The 21,442-nt window shown below is 41.0% G+C and overlaps 1 protein-coding gene and 1 non-coding gene across 24 annotated transcripts in view; both read left to right on the plus strand.

Moving 5' to 3' along the window:
• Positions 1-21,442, plus strand: part of PPFIBP1 (PPFIB scaffold protein 1) — a 167,655-nt gene that overhangs the window by 15,010 nt on the left and 131,203 nt on the right. The gene's annotated exons all lie outside the window — the stretch shown is intronic.
• On the plus strand, positions 3,480-3,583 carry LOC149467364 (U6 spliceosomal RNA). Its single transcript, XR_016311945.1, has one exon. It is a non-coding gene; the product is annotated as a U6 spliceosomal RNA (small nuclear RNA).

Below are 21,442 nucleotides of genomic sequence, written 5' to 3' on the forward strand. Positions count from 1 at the left end.
GTAGTGGCCCCAACAAAGCTTCAGGAGATCAGCAGCCTTTGCAGATTATGTGACAGAAGTTGATTAAAAAGGTGAAAAATAAATACAAACATATATGTGTGTGTTTGTATGTGTGTGTGTGTATATATATGTGTATGTGTGTGTGTATATATGTGTGTGTGTACGTATATGTATATATGTGTATGTGTGTGTGTGTGTGTATATGTATGTATATGTGTATATATATATATATATGTATATATATATATATATATATATATATATTAATACCTCAGTTTAAGAATTTAATTCGTTCTGCAGGACTTTTCTTATAGCGAAAAAGTCTTAAACCGAAACGCCGTTTCCTATTGGAATGCATTGAAAACCAATTAATCTGTTCCGGAGATCAGAAAAAAGTAAACATTAATAAATACAGCATGAGTTATTTTAGCAAGTCATGCAGAATTTTAGTAGTGACAACCATGTGTTAATATTTCAGCTGTCAGCGGGGTTCCCCACTGACAGCTGAATGTAAAAGAATTGCCGGCAAGTAAAAAAATAATTTAAAAAACTGCATGGGGTCCCCCTTCCCATCCATACAAAGCCCTTCGTGTCTGGTATGGATTTTGAGGGGAACTCTCACGCCAAAATTTAAAACAAAATGGCATGGGGGTCCTCCCCAAAATCCTTACCAGATCCTTTTTAGAGCATGCAGCTTGGCAGGTTAGGAAAGGGGGGGGGGGGGGGGAGCAAACAATGTTTTTTTAGTTTCTTAAACAACATTTCCGTTAACTTTGGGGAAAGTGACAGCTAATTCTGTGAGCTATAGTGAAGAAAAAAAAGAGTCAGCAATTGCATTTAAAAATCAGCACTGACATACACTTTGTATTGCAAAAAAAATTCATACAAAATTTTGTACACCGAGGCATTATTTTCAGTGGATCTTAATTTGCAAACCGAAAATTACTTTAACAGAGGCGTTCTTAAACCGAGGTATTACTGTGTGTGTGTGTATATATATATATATATATATATGTATGTAAATCCTGTATAGTGTGTGTGTGTATGTGTATGTGTATGTATGTATGTATATGTGTATATATATATATATATATATATATATATATATATATATATATATATATATATATATATATACCGTGTATACTCGAGTATAAGCTGAGTTTTTCAGCACATTTTTTGTGCTGAAAAACGCCCCCCTCGGCTTATACTCGAGTCAACGTCTGCAGATGGCTCCCCCCCCCCCCCTTCCAACAGAAGGGAAACTAAGTACAGGGGTGGGCAGGGGGCTGCTGTCTCTTACCTGGCTCCAGTCCCACGACGATCCGGTCCAGGAAGCGCGGCTGCTCCTTCATTCGGTTCGTCCACTGGATGTTCGCGCGGCTGCTCGGCTCCGCCTTCTCACCGGTGATTGGCCGCCAGAACTGTAGCTCAGGAAAGGCACACAGGCAGCCAATCACCGGCGAGGAGGCGGAGCTGAGCGGCCCCGCGAAAATCGAGTGAAGGAGATGCAGGTAAGTGTGCCGTGCTTAGGTGCTGCTAAAACCACATATGCTGGCTGCAGCAGCACCATACTGGAACAGGGGTCAGCAAGCGTCAGTGGGAGGAATAGTGCCCCATCATTGGTGTCACTGATACCAATGATGGGGCACTTTTCCTCCCCCCCCACTGACACCAATGATGGGGCACTATTCCACCCCCCACTGACACCAATGATGGGGCACTATTCCACCCCCCACTGACACCAATCATGTAGCACTATTCCACCCCCCACTGACACCAATCATGGGATACTATTCCTCCCCCCCACTGACACCAACGATGGGGCACTTTTCCTCCCCCCCACTGACACCAACGATGGGGCACTATTCCTCCACCCCCCCACTGACACCAATGATGGGATACTATTCCTCCCACTGACACCAATGTTGGGACACTATTCCTCCCACTGACACCAATGATGGGACACTATTCCTCCCACTGACACCAACGATGGGGCACTATTCCTCCACCCCCCCACTGACACCAATGATGGGATACTATTCCTCCCACTGACACCAATGTTGGGACACTATTCCTCTCACTGACACCAATGATGGGACACTATTCCACTGATACCAATAATGGGGTGCTATTCCTCCCACTGATACCAATGATGGGGCACTATTCCCCCCCACTGATACCAATGATGGGGCACTATTCCTCCCACTGACACCAATGATGGGGCACTATTCCTCCCACTGATACCAATGATGGGGCACTATTCCTCCCACTGATACCAATGATGAGGCACGATTCTTCCCACTGGTGTTCCCACCCTCGGCTTATACTCGAGTCAACAGTTTTTCCCAGTTTTTTGTGGTAAAATTAGGTACCTCGGCTTATATTCGGGTCGGCTTATACTCGAGTATATACTATATATATATATATATATATATATATATATATATATATATATATATATATATATATATATATATATATATATATATAATTTTTTTTTTTCTACATTTAAAATACGCAGTAGTACTGAGATGTTGGCAGAGGATGGAAAGTATTTAAAACAAAGAAGAAAACAAAATAAAAAAAAGTCTGATGTTTATGATACGCTACATGCAGTGCAAATTAGCCATCATTCAATGAAGGTTTACATCCCCTTTAAGAGCTGTGGTGTAATGTGTGAAGTGGAGCATTGAGTGGATTCCTGGGAGTTCTTTATTGCCATGTAATTGTGTTGTGTAAATTCCAGCTGTAGTGTGCTGTGACTGGCCTGTTCCCGGGGAAAATTCCTGTCTAGGAAATAATGACACCTTCCTCTCCTACAATCAACGCTTTACAGTTCTTTTCCCCCTTTGAACGGTTTATGGCGAGGTACAGAACAGCTGTTCATATTTGTCCCGGATTATCTTCCGAAAAAAAAATGTTATGACTTCTAAATTTAACCCAAAATGCATCTGTTTTCTGCACTCGGCGGCAGAGAGAAAAAAAAACTTTTAATAGGGGAATATGATTCTGCTTTTCCGACATCCACCCTGAGAAACACGGCGTAAATCGGCTGCTATGACTTGTACCCAATAGAGGATATGTCCTTGATCCGACTAGTCTGGTGACAGGGTCTCTTTAACAAAAATGTGCATTTCATTATTTATTCATGTGATTACATTATAAACAACCTCCCTTGTGTAAAGCTCTAGAAGCCCCGAGACTGCTGCCATGTGCCACCATCTTGGATGTGATGTCAGCAGCCCCAGAAAACGCAGAGCTGTCATTCAAGTGACAATGTAGTATTCCCTCCTGAGGCTTGATAAAGGGGGTGTCTCCTGAAACGCGTAGACACTCCTACTTCTGGAATTCCACAGTGACATCTTTGGCTGACTCCTCCCTGCACTCTGCTGGGCTGTTATTGGATCCTCCACAAAGTGCTGGGCCCCTGTACTATGGGAAAACATCCGGTTTTTTATATGTACTGTCCTCTTCCTGTTTGTGAGTGCCCATTTTTTTATCACCTTTGAATAAAATAAAGCACTTTGCATGGCCCCTGCGCAATGATGAAATGCAAATTCATAAAGTGTTCCATATTTAAAAAAAAAAAAAAAATGTAAAAAAGCACTTTAAAGTGTTCCTAAACCCACAACAGTCAAATCAGTTTATATATGCAGTAAATCATACTTGTTATACTCACTGTGGAACCTAAGGGGTTAATCCTCTGCATTGTTTAAAAACGCTGTTTGAGCCTGACTTCTCTGATCCTCCCCTTCTTCCAGTGTCCCCCATTTATCTCCTGAATTGTCATACCGTGTGGAGTCACTCTGCACATGCTCAGTTTGGTGTGTATTGCTAGAGAGGTTTTTTTTTTTTGTTTTTATTTTTTACTTGGGAGAGTGCATGTGATCAGCACAGGCAGCTGCCCAGACAGATATCAGGGGATCTGCACCCTCCTAGAGCAGAAAGAAAACTCCTCCTACAAGCTTTAACCAGTGCTGTGTTGGACACTGATAGAAGTCACAAGACTGCTCTAATTGCTGATGAGAAAAGGTATTTAACAGTTGATATTTACTAAAATAAGTATACTGTGGGAGACCCGATATAGTGAATGCAGGGTCCTGGGTTTCGTAACGCTTTTTAATTCTCTGCATTGTGTGAAATGGATGTTTGATAGGACTGTGAGCTGTTGGTGACAGATTGACACAGTTCTTGGGGTGCTGGTGGAGGACTGTGGAGCAAGGCAAAGCTGCACATATGTATTAAAGCGGAACTAAACTCCACAATATTCTCTCCTCAACTTTCCAGGGATGCAGTGGCTACTTCTTTTGTTGGCTGCTGTCATTTTCTCCCTGGATGCTGGGTTTTCAGCCTCTTGATTGGCCAGTAGACTGTCTTCCTGTGTATGCACATTTTGGCACAGCCAGAGTGCCTTGGGAATACATGCTGAGCTGCGCATGCTCAGCGCAGTGTACAATCATTAGAAAATTTTCAGGCAAGTGGTTGTATAGTATGTCTGCCCTGTAATAAAGAACTGCCTGCTTGTAGTGTTCTAAATGCTAGATTTTGTTCTACTTTAAGGCCCATCCACTCTGCCATCATACACTGTCTACACTCTACCAGGGGTGGACTGACAACTCATGGGGCCCCCGGGCAATAGGGGATCATGGGGCCCCTGTGTCCTTGCCCAAACTCAAAAAAGCCTATGAAAAAGGTACCAGGGGCATCTCATGGGGCCCCCTACTGACCCCGGGCCCTCGGGCACTGCCCGAGTTTCCAAATGGTCAGTCCGCCCTTGCACTCTACACTACGTAACATTGTCATAAAGGGTTTATCAGCAGATGAAAAATCGCAGATCATCGATACATAATCTGCCAGAAAGTCAACACTCTAAAACCTAGCACCCTCCAGAAATAGAGGTTTTATTGCTGAGCTCTCCTCCTTTAATTGCTAGGTGCCTGGCTGTTTATATTGAACCTCTACCTTCATCCCAGAACTCGTATGCAGATAAGGATCTCTGATGTTCTGCTCTGTTTGTTTCCGCTCACTTATTTTATCCCCGACTGCAGTAGTGTGCAGAGTCTCCATTAAGGCCTCATGCACACAGGACGTTTTAAAAACACCGCTCCTCTTGGCAGCAGTGTTTTGGCAGAAAAAACGCCTGAAGCTTGAAAAAGTGTCTAATGCTTTTACAAGCATTTAGGTGTGCTTATAGATGTCAAGTTCTTGAGCGTAAATTAATTTAATTGGCCAGAATAATAATTTATTCTGGTCATTGAAATGAGTTAAGGGCCAGTTCACACTACAAAAATGCATACGTTTTTGCTTCCAGTTCACACCACACGCACTTCTGGTGCAGTTTTGATGCAATTTGCTATGTTCCTGTATGATTCTTTGCAAAAAAAATGCAGCATGTTCTACTTTTTTTTTTTTTTTCTGCTCCGACTGACTGGAACTGACTGCACTGGTGTGAACTAGGGCCATTGGAATACATGGAAAACACTGTGCATGCAGTTTTGATGCAGAAAAAAGTGCACTGAACTGCATCTAGTGTGAACTAGCCCTAAATCTCAAGCGCTAAAAGTGCCTAGCGTAAATACGCATCTAGGGTAGTCAAGTGGGTAGTCAAGTAGTTCCTAAGACTCCATGTACACTGGGCGTTTTAATTACTCTGGTAACATTAGCTGTGTAAAGTCCCATGAGTTTTTTAGCGTTTAGCTGCGTTTTTAGCATTTTTTGGAGGGTTTTTTTGGGGTCAAAAAAAGTCCAAAGCTGCAATTTACTGCGTTTTTGCCATGTTTTTCAGTGTTTACAGCTAAAAAGCTCCTCCTAGAAGCTTATTTTTCCAGCCAAAAAATGTTGATCACAGTATGTATGCATGGATACATAGGATAACATGGAGGGGCATTTGGAAGTTGTAAAAAAAAAAAAAAAAAAAACGCCTGACGCCTCTAAGTCTTGGTTCACACCTATGTATTTTGGCACTGCAACTTGCGTTTTTGGTGCATTTTAAATGCAAAACGCAGCAAAAAATGCACTACCTTTCTGCAGCGTTTCCATTGAAGTCTATAGAACCAAAAACGCAACATTTTGCATTCAAAAAAGTCCCGGACCCTTTCCAAAAAAAATGCACCGGGTGAAAACAGAGATATGAACCTGTCCCATAGGAAATCATGTTAAATGGACTGTACTTTGTTTCTGCAAAATGCTGTGGAAAACACTTAGGTGTGAACCTAGGGTGAAAGCGGCTGCAAAAACTCCCTTGTGTGCATGAGGCCTAAAGGAGCACTCCAGTCAAACATGGCTTGTACCATATGGATTCATGTGATTGACAAGTCACATTGTTTCGAATTCTGAAAGTTCCTCTTTCTTACCATCAATAAACATGGTTACTAAGCTCTGCCATATGACATGGAGCATAGGCAGAATGAATCACATGATGTACAGCTGTCAGGAACATTGTGGGTGTTTCATGTCCTCAGAGACTGCAAAGAGTCTTTTCCATCGGACAGACCTTGTCTGGTTGATTTTAAGGGAGGGTCAGCAGAAAGCATAACTTATTTAATGATAGGGAAAAAAAATATAATAAAATAAATGTAGAGATGGAGAAAGATAGATACATATTCTATAGATTAGACTTTCCATGGTAAAAATGCAAAAGGAGTGTTTCTTGATTCATGGCTCCGCCTTCTGTTGATCTTCAGCACATTCAGACAAAAAAATCTCATCAGGACATTCGATAACGACGCATGCTGTTTGACAGTATGTTGCTTTTAAAGTATGTGCCAGTTCACTCTACATGCATTTCAGTTGTTTTTTTTGTTTTTTTTCTGCATCCAAAACACACCAAGGGGGGGATAGATGCAGCCATGCACAGCGCTGGATCTATTCTCCTTTCTTTTCCCCCTCACACAGGAAAGGGGGGGGGCAGGGAAATCGAAAAGGTTTGTTTTACCTTAATGCAAGGAATGCATTAAGGTAAAAAAAACGGATCAGTATCCCTTTATAGTTGTCGTGAACCTCAGACATGAAAATATGAACGAAGTATATCCTTCTATAGTGTGTACTTGTCTCAACCCGTAGCACCAAGTGTCATTTCTGTTTGCTGCCTCATTCACAGAAAGTAGGTTATATGGTTGTCAATGTCAAAGTTCATATCAGTGCTTGCAGTTGCAGAAAAAAAGTAGAACATGCTGCATTTTTTCTGCACAGAACTGTACTGGAATGCGGAAAAGGCACTGGAACACACGAAAAACACACTGGAATGCACATGTCCCTATTTAAATTTAAAGTAAGAGAGGGGAAAAAATGAACTGGAATGCATAAAAAACGCACTGGAACATGCCAAAAACGCATCTGGAACACATTTTGACTGCGTTTCTATAGTGTGAAGCGGCCCTAAAGACAAAACTTTTTTTTTTTTTTTTTCAGTTTTGGATAGAGTGGAAGTGGATTAGAACCCCTGTCAGTTTTTATTGCTGTCTGCTCCTCCATTAGGGAGAGTCCCCCTCTCTGTTTGCCTTGTTTGCCATTATCCTTGAAAGTGAAAGTAAAAGAACCCCGCATTGTGGGTTCTCCCCAGAGAAGTAATAGAAGGGAAATGTTCCAATTGGGGACACTAGTTCTGGTGACCTGGGGGTCCCCAAGAGAAATACCTTAAATTGCTGGGATTTCTTATAACTTCCTGTTTCGCTGCAAGAAAGGAAGTGAAGGTAAATCTCCCCAAGGAGTCAAAGATGGCCAAAATAAACCTTCCAGGGGTTATAACCCTTCCTTACTCGAAGAAAAAAAGTTTTGCCTATTTTACTTTAATATTTGATTTTGGGGTGAATTGACTTTCCAGAATGAAAACCATATTCACTGTTAGAAATTTGTTTTGCTTGAGCGAGATTTTCCATTGAATTGTCTCGTTGCTGCAGTCAAAAACAAACGCGGATTTGACCCCACATAAGCCTGCCATAGATGGGATGAAAAACGGCCGAAAATCGGCGGAAAAAAAATTCGGCTGACTTTCGGATCATTAGTGTGGTAATCAGTCGGCCGTTTTTAGTGATTTTTGACCTTTTGGATTATCGTCCCTGCTGGGAAATAATCGGCCAAATTTTTCATTTTGCCGATTTTTCGCGGCAATGATGGACAAATCTGCCGATCTTTTTCCGATTGTATAAAATGCGCATGAGCAGTGACATGAAAGAAAAGAAGAAAAGGAAAAAAAGAGAATATGAATGAGGAGAAGAAATAGAATATGAAGAAGAAATAGAATATGAATAAGAAGAAGTAATAGAATATGAAGAAGATGATGACAAGAAGAAATAGCATATGAAGAAAAAAAAAAGAATTTCAGTCCGATATTATATTTGACATTTAAAAGTATAGCAACATTGTATCTATTTGTATCCGAATAGAAACCTCTGTATCCGAAATGGATACAAATTGATACAATGTTGCAACTTTTTCTTATTCATATTCTATTTCTTCTTTTTATTCATAGTCTTTATAATTGCCGGCCGTAGTCGGGACGAAAATCAGTCGACTTTTTTTTTACCAATGATAGTAACGTCGGCTGATTGAACGACCGATTTTTCGTTTTTCTAAAAAAAACGTCCGGTTTTCTCCCCGTCTATGGTCTGCATAAGAATTAGAAATCAAACAAACATTCCATTAACAAAAACCTTTAAAAATTCTACTAATGTATGGCCAGCTTTACTGATGGATTATGTACTTCAGAATCATGTGACATGAGGCTTCTCCTTCCACAAGCACTATGAAAAGCCTGCTCAATCTGGCTCCTAGAGATTTTATAAATATTACATAAAAGGTTAAAAAGGTGATAAGATGTTTTTGTTTTCGGCACAGTGCTTTTTTTTTTTTTTTTTCCTTTTTTCCTGGAAATAATTTTTCCTCTGAATTATTTTACTACTTACACTTAATGCCTGTAATTCAACAACCGCCGTGGCGTTAATTTGACTTTGTGCTGGTAATCCGTGGGTCAACGACCTTAGTAATTTGTGCAAGGCGGACTGCCATCCGCCATTTGTTCCTGAAACAGTTAAGCGTGTGTAGTCCTCTGCTTCTTCTTTTTTTTTTTTTTTTCTTTTTTTTTTTTTATGCCCTTCACATTCCACAAAAATACTGGTCATTCTTGCATAAGGCTGAATAACTTCATAGCAGAAAGACTCCAGGAATTCGGTCTGTTTGCATCAGAGCGTGGAGATAGCTGGTGTGGCGTGCAGACAGACACAGAGAACACTGCGCCTCAAAGGGCAGCTGGCGTGCCATTAAACCAAAAAAAACGTAAAGGGATGCTTTTACCTGCCAGAAAATTTTGAACATAAAGCACCCCCTCTTATGATCCTTGTCCCCCGAAGTGCTCTGTGGCTGCACAGTGTATGGAGGGGGCCAACACTTCTCACAATCTGCATTTCTACAAATCTTTGGCCACTACACGAAGCCCTGGTTCACACTGATGTGGTGCGGAGTTTGCAGCAGCATTTTCTGTGTGAATTCCGCACAGCATCAGAATTGCAACCCGTTCATGTGAACCGCTGCGGGTGTGTATGTTAAATTAACAACACCCCGAAAGCAGTCCGCAAAACGCGGTGCGATGTGCAAAATCGGATCACATAGGTGCGAATACCCATGCAATCTGATTCTAGTGCGGACCTAAAAAAGGGTCCTGCACCTTTTTGTTGGGGGGGTGGTGCGATTAGAGCTTACAGAATGTACGGCTCCAATCACACAACACACAAATCACATGTGATTTGCACAGGAATGTGGTGCGGTTCCTGTGCAAATCACATGCGATATACCGCACTGCATATATGTCAACCCAGCAGTGAAAATCTAATAAGACTACCTGAACACCTCCCCCTCTCATCAGAGCAACTGCCAGTCTGATATCAGCTGATAATCAAGAGGAACAACACATTTCAAAATCTGCATTTCCACAGACTCTGGGCTACTAGTTTGATCCCTGACATCACTTTGGATTATGATTTAGGCAGGGTTTATACCTATGCAGGTTGGGTTTGAACCATTTCTGCATTGCGTTTAGTGGTTTTGCCATTTTTGATGCGTTTTTGCTTTTTTTCTTGGTGCTAGGCAGAAAAACCGCAGAAAAACACAATACATGCTTTTCTGCAGTATTTCTATTGAAGTCTATAAAAACAAAAACTGGACTGTAGTGCATTTCTGCAAAACACAAAACGCTGCAGAAAACGCTTAGGTGGGAACCTAGGGTTAAAGAAGATACTGAGCACTTTGCCCTCAAAAGCCTACTTGAACATCACCTCCCTCCACCCATCTTATGGGGCAGCTCCTTCTATTGCCAGCCTGATTTAAGCTTTCAGCTAGTGTGCATCCACTGAGTCTAGGTTCACACCAATGCGTTTCCTGCTGCGTTTTGCAGAAACACACAGCAGACCATTTAACATGATTTCCTATGGGACAGGTTCACATCTCCGCATCTTCACCCGGTGCGTTTTTTGGAAAGGGTCAAGGACATTTTTAAACTCCAAACATTGCATTTTTGGTTCTACAGACTTCAATGGAGATGCTGCAGAAAAACATGTATTGCGTTTTTGATGCGTGTTTGCCACATTTTTGATGCATTTTAAATCTGCCTAGCAACAAGAAAAAGAAGCAAAATGTATCAAAAATGCGTGCAAAAACGCAACGCATACGCAATGCAGAAACAGCTCAAACACAACCTGCATAGGTTCTACAGACTTCAATGGGGATGCTGCAGAAAAGCATGTAGTGCATTTTTTTTATGCATCTTTGACACATTTTGCATTTTTATTCTGCCCAGCAACAGGTTGAAAAAAGCCTGCAAAACACGTCAAAAATGCAGAACGTACCACAAAAAGCACTGCGGAAACGCATCAAATGCAAACTGCATTGGTGTCAACCTAGCCTTAGACTTCAGATGATGACTCTGGCTGAACTGGGAAACTATCTCAACATTTTGAAGCAGTATAAATGATGTAAAGAAATTTTATACATTGGCCCTCCATTTCCAAGCACTGACATGCCATCGTTGTCATCAAAGTTTTGGCCTACATTCACACTAACCCTGTGTTTGGTTTATTTAAATGCAGGAGAAATGTTTTGGGAAGTACAAGCACACTTTATGGTTTTCAGACCATGTTCTCCTGTCTACATGCGTTTATGTGCATTACATCCATTTAGATGCACTCAGAATATCTCACCTGCCTTTGAACACAGGCGCATGGCTTCTGCTCTGTCAATGCAATTAAACTTCCTGCACCTAAACACATATGTAGTCTTTATCCACACTTGTGGCTTTTTGTAAACACTTTTCGCCTGGTAGGAGATGAGCAGCTTCAAAAAAAGGCACCTAAGTTGCATTTTTGCAAACGTGTTTAGGCGTGTCAAGTGTTTGTGCGTTGATTTCATTGGCCAGAATATGAGTTTATTCTGGCCATTGAAATGAATAAATGCTCAATGCCTAGCGTTTAGACGCGGTCTGTCACTTTTTCTGCCCAAAAGTTTCTCCTGAGCGAGGTTTTGGTATGTTCAGATTTCAGCCCCTAAAGGCCCCTATCTCTAAATGCCTCTGTGTGCATGGACACATAGGCTACCGTAAAGAGGCATTTAGAGGCAGAAAAAAGGTCAAATATTTGTAAAATGGGCATTTGCCAGCTGCAGTGTGCATGAGGCCTTAAAATTATTACCCTTATTTTATAAATGTTTAGAAATGTCCTACGGACACACATATGTCATTGCCAGTGTGGATGAGGCCATCGACATTAAAATCGACTGCCAGCTGGATTAACCCCTCCTACTTTTTTCCAATGATGTGCGCTAATAAACAGTTTGTAGCTATGTTATCTTTGATTATTTGATTGCAATAAGTTCTAGCTCCGCCCCTAGCGCTCCAATGCCTGAGAACCAATACAAAAAGGGATGTAGTGTTTCCTTTGTTGGGATATAAAGGTTTCTTGGAGTCTGTGTTCTGATGATGTCATGATTGTAGATCATATTGGTGTTCAGTATTTTGTGTTCTGATGATGTCATGATTGTAGATCATATTGGTGTTCAGTATTTTGTGTTCTGATGATGTCATGATTGTAGATCATGTTGGTGTTCAGTATTTTGTGTTCTGATGTCTTGATTGTAGATCATGTTGGTGTTCAGTACTTTGTGTTCTGATGATGTCATGATTGTAGATCATTTTGGTGTTCAGTATTTTAAGAGTGTGCTGCTGATTTTGTTCTGGGCAGTTTTATAGATCATATCTAAAAATGAACTTTGGGGTCTGTCATTTTTTGAGTCAACAGAATATAAACAATATTTTAGCCTTGAAGAAGAAGAAAGAGGTTGTAGGACCCCAAAACGCGTTGTCTTGTGATTGATCGTCATCTTTAGATTTTGAACTCTCATTTTTCCATTCTGGTACTCTGTTTGGACTTATGCTTGTATTTCCCCTCGATTTTAGAGGTACCCTCTGTGCTCAGAGCCTAGTTGGGGTTATTGGTCTCCATATACTTTTGGTTCACCTTATTCAATCATTATCCAATTGATGAGTCAAATCCAGTACCTCAGGCACATTCAGTCTAGTATTTTAAGATGTCTGTTTTCCAGTTGTTCACACTTTACACAGCAAACCGTAATGTGCCTTATGTTTGTTGTCATTTATTCCTGTTGGCTATTGGTGCTTATTATTATTATTATATATATCCTAAAAAAAGTTTATATATTAATAATAAAAAAATATAAAATTGTGTGTGTGTATGTATGTATATAGGTGTATGTATGTATGTATATAGGTGTATGTATGTATATAGGTGTATATAGGTGTATGTATATAGGTGTATGTATGTATATGTGTGTATGTATGTATATGTGTGTATGTATGTATATGTGTGTATATATGTGTATATATATATGTATGTGTGTGTGTGTGTATGTGTGTATATATATATATATATATATATATATATATATATATATATATATATATATATATATACACACACACATACCGTATATATAATATTTAAAAAATGTATTAAAAAAAATATATTTTACAGGTGAAACTCAAAAAATTTGAATATCATGCAAAAGTTCATTTATTTCAGTAATGCAACTTAAAAGGTGAAACTAATATACGGGATAGACACATTACATGCAAAGCAAGATAGTTCAAGCCGTGATTTGTCATAATTGTGATGATTATGACTTACAGCTCATAAAAACCCCAAATCCACAATCTCACAAAATTAGAATATTGTGAAAAGGTGCAATATTCTAGGCTCAAAGTGTCCCACTCTAATCAGCTAATTAAGCCATAACACCTGCAAAGGGTTCCTGAGCCTTTATATGGTCTCTCAGTCTGGTTCAGTAGGAATCACAATCATGGGAAAGACTGCTGACCTGACAGTTGTGCAGAAAACCATCATTGACACACTACCATAAGGAGGGAAAACCTCAAAAGGTAACTGCAAAAGAAGTTGGATGTTCCCAAAGTGCTGTATCAAAGCACATTAATAGAAAGTTTTGTGGAAGGGAAAAGTGTGGAAGAAAAAGGTGCACTAGCAGCAGGGATGACCACAGCCAGGAGAGGATTGTCAGGAAAAGGCCATTCAAAAGTGTTGGGGACTTTCACAAGGAGTGGACTGAGGCTGGAGTCAGTGCATCAAGAGCCACCACACACAGACGGATCCTGGACATGGGCTTCAAATGTCGTATTCCTCTTGTCAAGCCGCTCCTGAACAACAAACAATGTCAGAAGCAACTTACCTGGGCTAAAGAAAAACAGACCTGGTCTGTTGCTCAGTGGTCCAAAGTCTTCTTCTTTTCTGATGAGAGCAACTTTTGCATCTCATTTGGAATCCAAGGACCCAGAGTATGGAGGAAGAATGGAGAGGCACACACTGCAAGATGCTTTAAGTCCAGTGTGACGTTTCCACAGTCTGTGTTGAATTGGGGAGCCATGTCACCTGCTGGTGTTGGTCCACTGTGCTTCATTAAGTCCAGGGTCAACGCAGCCATCTACCAGGAGCTTTTGGAGCACTTCATGCTTCCTTCCACAGACGAGCTTTATGGGGATGCTGACTTTATTTTCCAGCAGGACTTGGCACCTGCCCACACTGCCAAAAGCACCAAAACCTGGTTCAATGACAGTGGGATTACTGTGCTTGATTGGCCAGCAAACTCGCCTGACCCGAACCCCAGTGAGAATCTATGGGGCATTGCCAAGAGAAAGATGAGAGACATGAGACCGAACAATGCAAAAGGGCTGAAGGTCACTATTGAAGCATCCTGGTCTTCCATAACACCTCAGCAGTGCCACAGGCTGATAGCTTCCATGCCACGCCGCATTGAGGCAGTAATTGCTGCAAAAGGGGCCCAAACCAAGTACTGAGTACATATGCATGCTTATACTTTTCAGAGGTCCGATATTGTTCTATGTACAATCCTTGTTTTATTGATTGCATGTAATATTCTAATTTTCTGAGATTGTGGATTTGGGGTTTTCATGAGCTGTAAGCCATAATCATCACAATTATGACAAATCACGGCTTGAACGATCTTGCTTTGCATGTAATGAGTCTATCTCATATATTCGTTTCACCCATTAAGTTGGCATTACTGAAATAAATGATCGTTTGCGCGATATTCTAATTTTTCGAGTTTCACGTGTGTGTATATATATGTGTGTGTGTATGTATGTATGTGTGTGTGTGTGTGTGTGTGTGTATATGTGTATATATATATATATATATATATATATATATATATATGTGTGTATGTATATATAAATAATATATTTGGGGGGTTTTTTTGTTCTTGTTTAGCACTAAGAGTTTGTGCAGCGCTTTACAACAATAAAGACAACTACACCTGCTCTAGTAGCAGAGATCAAAGGGGTATTGGTGATAAAGGCACGTCTAGGTACCAGAGGGGGGTTAGCACAAGGTGGGAAGGGTTGGCCTTTACCATGGACCTTTCAGTAAAATTACAAGTCTGCATGAATACTTATAAGACATGTCACAATATACAACTGTATCTATTATAAAAAAAATCAATGAAAAGCCATCCTTGATCTCCAGTTAGTGACTTTGCCTAGGCAGAGATGTCATCGGTTTGCTACAGGCATCAGACTGCCACATTGTACCTTTGTGGCAAGTCACAAGGTGAGGCTGATCTGTGTCAGACATTTGTGAACACGGCCAGGAATTGCACAGGCACCAGGATTTACATGTGTGTCGATTTATGAATCAGCATCTCGGTCTAGGAAGTAACTGCTGACCCTGGATGATGCCTGAACAAAGATGGCTCTGTCCTGGAGGGAAAAGCCTATGTAGGCATTGTCATGGGGAGTACTGTGATCTCTGAGAAGTAGCATTACACCAACATGAAAACCTATATCTGATGCCAGCTCCGCTTTTAAGTTTTACAACAGATTTTGATTTTCTCGCCTGAGTGATCCGGTGGGGATGGGTGAGCCGTCTAGACAAATATTTATTTCTAAAACGGCTTGGGGACATGGCTGGGGGTGACTATAAAAAGCTGTGCAGTTGATGGTTTATGACTTTGCCTTCACTTTCATAAATAGTGGCGCTCTCTGCTCTATGTATAGCCGTCCCGGCATCTGTTCATATGAACAATATACAGAAACCTCCAGATTTGTCTGCTCCTCATTCTGGGCCCTTGTCTGGGATATACAGTTTACGCTCTGTGTCAGGCCTTCCAATAAACAGACCGGCCTGTACGTCCATCAGACCTGGTGAAAATTCAGACCTTTCTTCTGGGCATCTCTGAAAAACAGACATTATTATTACACACTCTACTGCAACGTCATAAAAACAAAACCATAAAAGTTGTACAGGCTCCTCAACTGTACTGAAATAGTTTCTCCTGATTTCACTGCACACTGTGAGCTTCTCACAATGTGCATTAGAAGCTGCAGCAAGTCAGAGAGTGCCGACTTCATTTCTTGGCTAGAGAACCTCCAGCGTTATCCAGCCCTCTCCTCCCCAATCTGACCCTGACCCACCTTTTGTTCAGTCATTGCATTTCAGCTACTTCAGTGATGGAGGCTCAGCATCACATGTGGTCATTACCTAGGGTGGTCTACATGCGAATATTGCCTCCCTAGGAACACCCTCTCCTCACCCAATAGGGGTTTTGATATTAGCATAGCTCCTCCCTAGAACCAGCCCACTGCTTGCATCAGGGTTGAATGCTCTGGGGAGGAGTACTGGGGCAGGGTGCTTTGTTTTACAGCACCCTTCTGGCCCCACCCACAGCCATAATCTGCCTGCATTGCACAGTGAGGAACAAGGACCCAGTGATATCACTTGATCTAAAATGTAAAGTAATAAAAACTGGTTTTATTTAACCACTTGCCCTCTAGAGGATTTATCCCCCTTCCTGACCAGGGTATTTTTTGTGATACGGCGCTGCGTTGCTTTAACTGACAATTGCGCGGTCTTGCAACTCTGCACGCAAATTAAATTTATGTCCATTTTTCCCACAGATAGAGCTTTCTTTTGGTGGTATTTGATCACCTCTGCATTTTTTAAAATAAACATTTGTGCTATATACAAAAAAAGACCGACAATATTTTTTACTTTTTGCTATAAAACATATCCAGTAAAAGCATTAAAAATCAAATTTTGCCATAAATTTAGGCCAAAATATATTCTGCGACATGTCTTTGCTAAAAAGAAATCCCAATACGTGTAAATTAATTGGTTTATGTGAAAGTTAGAGCATTTACTAATGGCGGTATATATACTGGGATTTTTTTAAATTATTTTTTATACTAGTAATTGCAGCAATCAGCGACTTATAGTAGGACTGACACTGGGTGGGAACTGACTAACTGCCACTGACATCCCAATGATCCTAATTCAGTGATAATAAAAAGCACAGACACTGTACTAATGACACTGGGCAAGAAGGGGTTAACATCTGGGGAGATCATAGGATTAACTGTGTGCTGTGTTGTGTTTTACTAGGGAGACATGCTGCTGTGTATTTCTCTGCAGAGCAGAGAGATACACAGCAGCATGTTCTTGCTGACAGGAGAGAGACCAGTGTTTACACACAGGTCTCTCCCCTGTCGGTGTTACTCATCTGGGTACAGACAGGGAATCTCCAGCCAGGACCAAGTGATTGACATCCATATCCACCAATGGAGGCGCGGGTAGGGTGGTGTGCGTGTGTCCCCTACCTGGAAATGCAAATCGTGTGTGTGTGTGTGTGTGTGTGTGTGTGTGTGTGTGTGTGTGTGTATATATATATATATGTATATATTAATGTGTGTGTGTGTGTATAGATAGAGAGATATATAGATAGATAGAGATATATATAAAAAGTGTGTTTTATAGGATTTTTGCGCATCCCTGTAGCAGTAGTTCTACTATAGGGTGGTGAGCAAGTGATTAAAAATGCCATTAATTTGTTGATGACTGGGGAGGAAGAAAACAGAGCATACAAGATATAAGCAGGTTCTTCAACATTAATTCTTACCTGCTCTGTCCAAGACAAAAAAAAAAAGTTTGGCTAAACAGTCATTTTAATGAGCTTTTTAACAATCTTCCTGCACAGTCTGGTATTCTACTCCAGTTTTTAGCATGTGGAGTGGCAAGAAGGTACTGTGAAAAGGGGGTGTAAAAGGTCATCCATAAGGGAAACCCAGTTTTAGCACTTCTATATGGCACTGTAGCCTCATGTTACATGATACTGTGTCTATGACATTAAGGACTGTACTTTGGGCAAGATTTATTTATTTTTTTACAGCAGGTTTTTCTACCAGTGTATAATGGCAACAGTATTAAAGGGGGCTTCAGAACGGCTTCAGTTTCAGAAAGCTTCTCCTGGTGCTGTGGCCTCTTGTTAGATGATGCTGTGATTCTGGGGTATACAGAGGGAGGTGCTGTGAACTTGAGAGCAACTCAGCCTGTGTTCTTACAACTGTTCAGAAAAGCAGAGGGTTCCATGTGTGAGCAGCCGAGGCCCTCACCAATAAATCTCGCATGAACAATCAGAATTTCTCCAAGGCAGGAAAGTTTGGAACAAGCCTGGAGATATTAGGAGTCCTCCAGCAGGGAGGTCCAGCCAAGCTGGATAAGGAACAATTAATTGGCCAAAGGCATCGACCAGCAAGCTGTACTAATCTTCAAAGCTCTAATCTGTGGCGTAATTCCTGAAAGTTTTTGCTTTCTTTGAAATAAAGTGCACGGCATCAGCCATCAGCCTTGTTTATAACCTAAAGATTTAGAAGACTCTGAATTTTGGTTGGTTGAATATTGGTACATGTTATGTGTATATTAAGGCCAAAATTATGTCATACATCCCAGGAGTCTTCCTTGGTGCTTTTTTTTTTTTTTTTTTTTTAATTTCATCTGGAGGAGAGGCTTTCTCAGCTAAGCACATTTCCTGTATGCCTGAGCTAAGGGCGGATGGATTCCAGGAAGTGAATGCTACATGAATCATCTGCCCTTACTCAAAATGGCCAGGGCCAGAAATGCTAGTGGTATGAATTATATAGCATTTTCAGTTTGTGATGCTCCGGTACAGTTTAGTTCTGCTTTTATACCATAAATGAATGTATGATGTTATTATGGTCCTTAAAGTTGGCAAGACACATGGTGGTCTGTGCAGTCCCCCAACAATGGCGTGATGGCCTGTCTGTAAATCCATTCAGTTTATATACAGTCAGTGGACCATTGCGTTACTGAGTTTAAGGTATCTTCGGATTGTAACATGTGGTTACATTTATAACTCCCGCCCAAGCTTTTACAGATGTTCTTGTGTGTTTTATGACATTCAGTAAACAATTTTAAAGTGTTACTAAACCCATGACCCTGCATTTACTATATCTGGTCTCCCACAGTACACACAACATAGGAATGCAATTATTTTAGTAGCTATAAACTGCTAAATACCTTTTCTCATCAGCAGTTAGAGCAGTCTTGTGACCTCTATCAGTGTCCAGCAGAGCACTGGTTAAAGCTTGTAGGAGGAGTTTTCTTTCTGCTCTAGGAGGAGTGAAGTGTTACTAAACCCACAACAGTAAAATCAGTCTGTATATGCAGTAAAGCATGCTTGTTATACTCACTGTGGAACCTAAGGGGTTAATCCTCTGCATTGTGTAAAAATGCTGTTTGATCCTGACTTCTCTGATCCTCCCTTTCTTCCATTGCCCCTCTCATCTTCTGATAAGACATATTGTATGGAGACACTGCACATGCTCAGCATTCTGTGTATTGCTAGAGAGGTTTTTTTTTCTTTGGCCCTGTGCTGGTCACATGCACTCTCCCATCAGCACTGTCCAGACAGAGGTCAGGGGTTCTGCATCATCCTACAGCAGAAAGAAAACTCCTCCTACAAGCTTTAACCAGTGCTCTGCTGAACACTGATAAAGCCACAAGACTGGTATATACTGCTAATTAGAAAAGGTATTTAGCAGTTTATATTTACTAAAATAATTGCATTCCCATGTTGTGTGCACTGTGGGAGACCAGATATAGTGAATGCAGGGTCCGGGGTTTAGTAACACTATAACGATTGATGTTTTCAAAATACTTTTTTAAATTTATTTTCTATATGGCTATATATAAACCGATATTGCAGGGTGGGCCTGTATAGATTGTTCTATGTCAGGAGTAATGTGAGCTGTGTGTAGGCTGCTGTATTTCTGTACCGGTCACTGGTCTGTACACAGAGCACTCAGCACTGAGTCAGTGTGGAGCCGGGTCTGATTCATTGTAACACTGATATCTCTTGTTCATAGCGGATATGACTACAAATTAGTCTGCAGATCAGATAAACTGTTGGCCATCAGTGGGATCACTGCTTGTAAATCAGCACTTGAAATGAAAATGTTATTTAAAGTGTGTGTCTGTCTGGGCAAAGGAAACAAGCTGCAGAATACATGCACACTTAGCTGGGAGGATTCAGACTGCCGGTGACTTTCAGTGCAGGTGACAACACAGGGGGATCTCCCCAGCAGGAACAAAAGATGATCTTGCTGGGGGTGTGGCCTATACTTCTGGGGTATATGTGGGAGCTGTGCGGAGGGTCATTCACTGTACACAAGATACACAGTTGTAGAAACATTTTTGAAGGTTTTGTCCCTTTTAAATGTAATTACAAAATAACAACTTTTGTATCAAACATCTCTGCTGAGACTAAATAGAATCTGCTCCCTACTGTTCAGTGAGGGATTGAAGCGTGGGAATAAGTCCTGTTATCTCCGCATCTCTCCCGCCATCCTCTACTTCCCTCCAGATGTTGTCTTCGTTCAGCAAGAGGGAACAATGGAGTTTGTGCTCCTTGTTTGGAGTGACGTTTTCATATTGAGTTGTATCTTTCTTGCTCTTTCCCACCCCCTTCTCTTTCTTTAGGACTCTCCACACACCCACCCTTCCCTTTCTTTTGTTTTCTTTGTTTCCTTTACTTTTTTCTTTTTCTTTCCGGTTTCCTTCCCATTTGTGTTTTCCTTTTCCTCTGTTCCTTGCTCTTTTTTTATTTTTTCCTGTTTCCCTTTCCTTTTACTTTCCTCCACCCCTTTCCTTTTTCCCCTTCCTTTTTTCATTTCCTTTTCCCCCTTCCTTTTTTCATTTCCTTTCCATTTTCTTTTTCCTTCCCCCTTTCCTTTTTTGCCTTTTCCATTGTTTTTTTTTTCTCTTTTTTCTGTTCCCTTTCTTTCCCCTTTTTCCTTTTTTTACTTTTCTTTTTCCATCCCTTTTCTTTTTCCCCTTTTTCCATCCCTTTTCTTCATCCCTTTTCTTCACCCCCTTTTTCTGTTCCTTTTTTTCCCCCCTCTTTACGTTCCTTTTTTTTCCCCTTTTTTCTGTTCCTTTTTTTCCCACCCCCTTTTTCCGTTCCTTTTTTTCTCCCCCCCCTTTTCTGTTCCTTTTTTCCCCCTATTTTTCCACTCTTTCCCCCCCCTTTCCTTTTTACCCCCATCTTTTCCTTCCCACCCTTTTCCTCCCCCCCCCTTTTTTCTTTTTTCCTCTTCTCTCACTCATGGAAATGTGGAGGTAGCCACTGCTAATACCTTCATGAAAATGCAATTTTCCTGTCAGTCTTGCTGCCTCTTCCAATCAGTTCTTTGAGTTGTTGATCCAGAATCTAAAGGCAGATGAGGAGCTCACTGGCTGAGTTGCATCGGAAAGCAATAGCAGTACCACTATGGAGGAAGATTTCTACTGAAAGAAGAAGCATCAACACCAGGGACATATACTAACTGTGAGCTACAGTATGTCTCTTGTGCTGATTTGATTTTCATCTAAACTTGGGCTTTAAAGAGCTTTCACAGTAAATTTACTTAGGCTTCGATGATGTCATCAGTCCGCTGCAGGAAGCATTTCTTCAGTCTCCTCTCTCTCAGTGATTAGACTGCAATATTGTAACTTTGTAGCAAGTCACAAGGTTAATGGCTGCAGCAGAGGCTGATCTGTGTCGAGACAATTGTGAA

Source organism: Staurois parvus, unplaced genomic scaffold (genome assembly GCF_062004578.1).
Source record: "Staurois parvus isolate SC_StPar_1 unplaced genomic scaffold, SC_StPar_1.0 ptg000114l, whole genome shotgun sequence".
NCBI classification, from domain to species: domain Eukaryota; kingdom Metazoa; phylum Chordata; class Amphibia; order Anura; family Ranidae; genus Staurois; species Staurois parvus.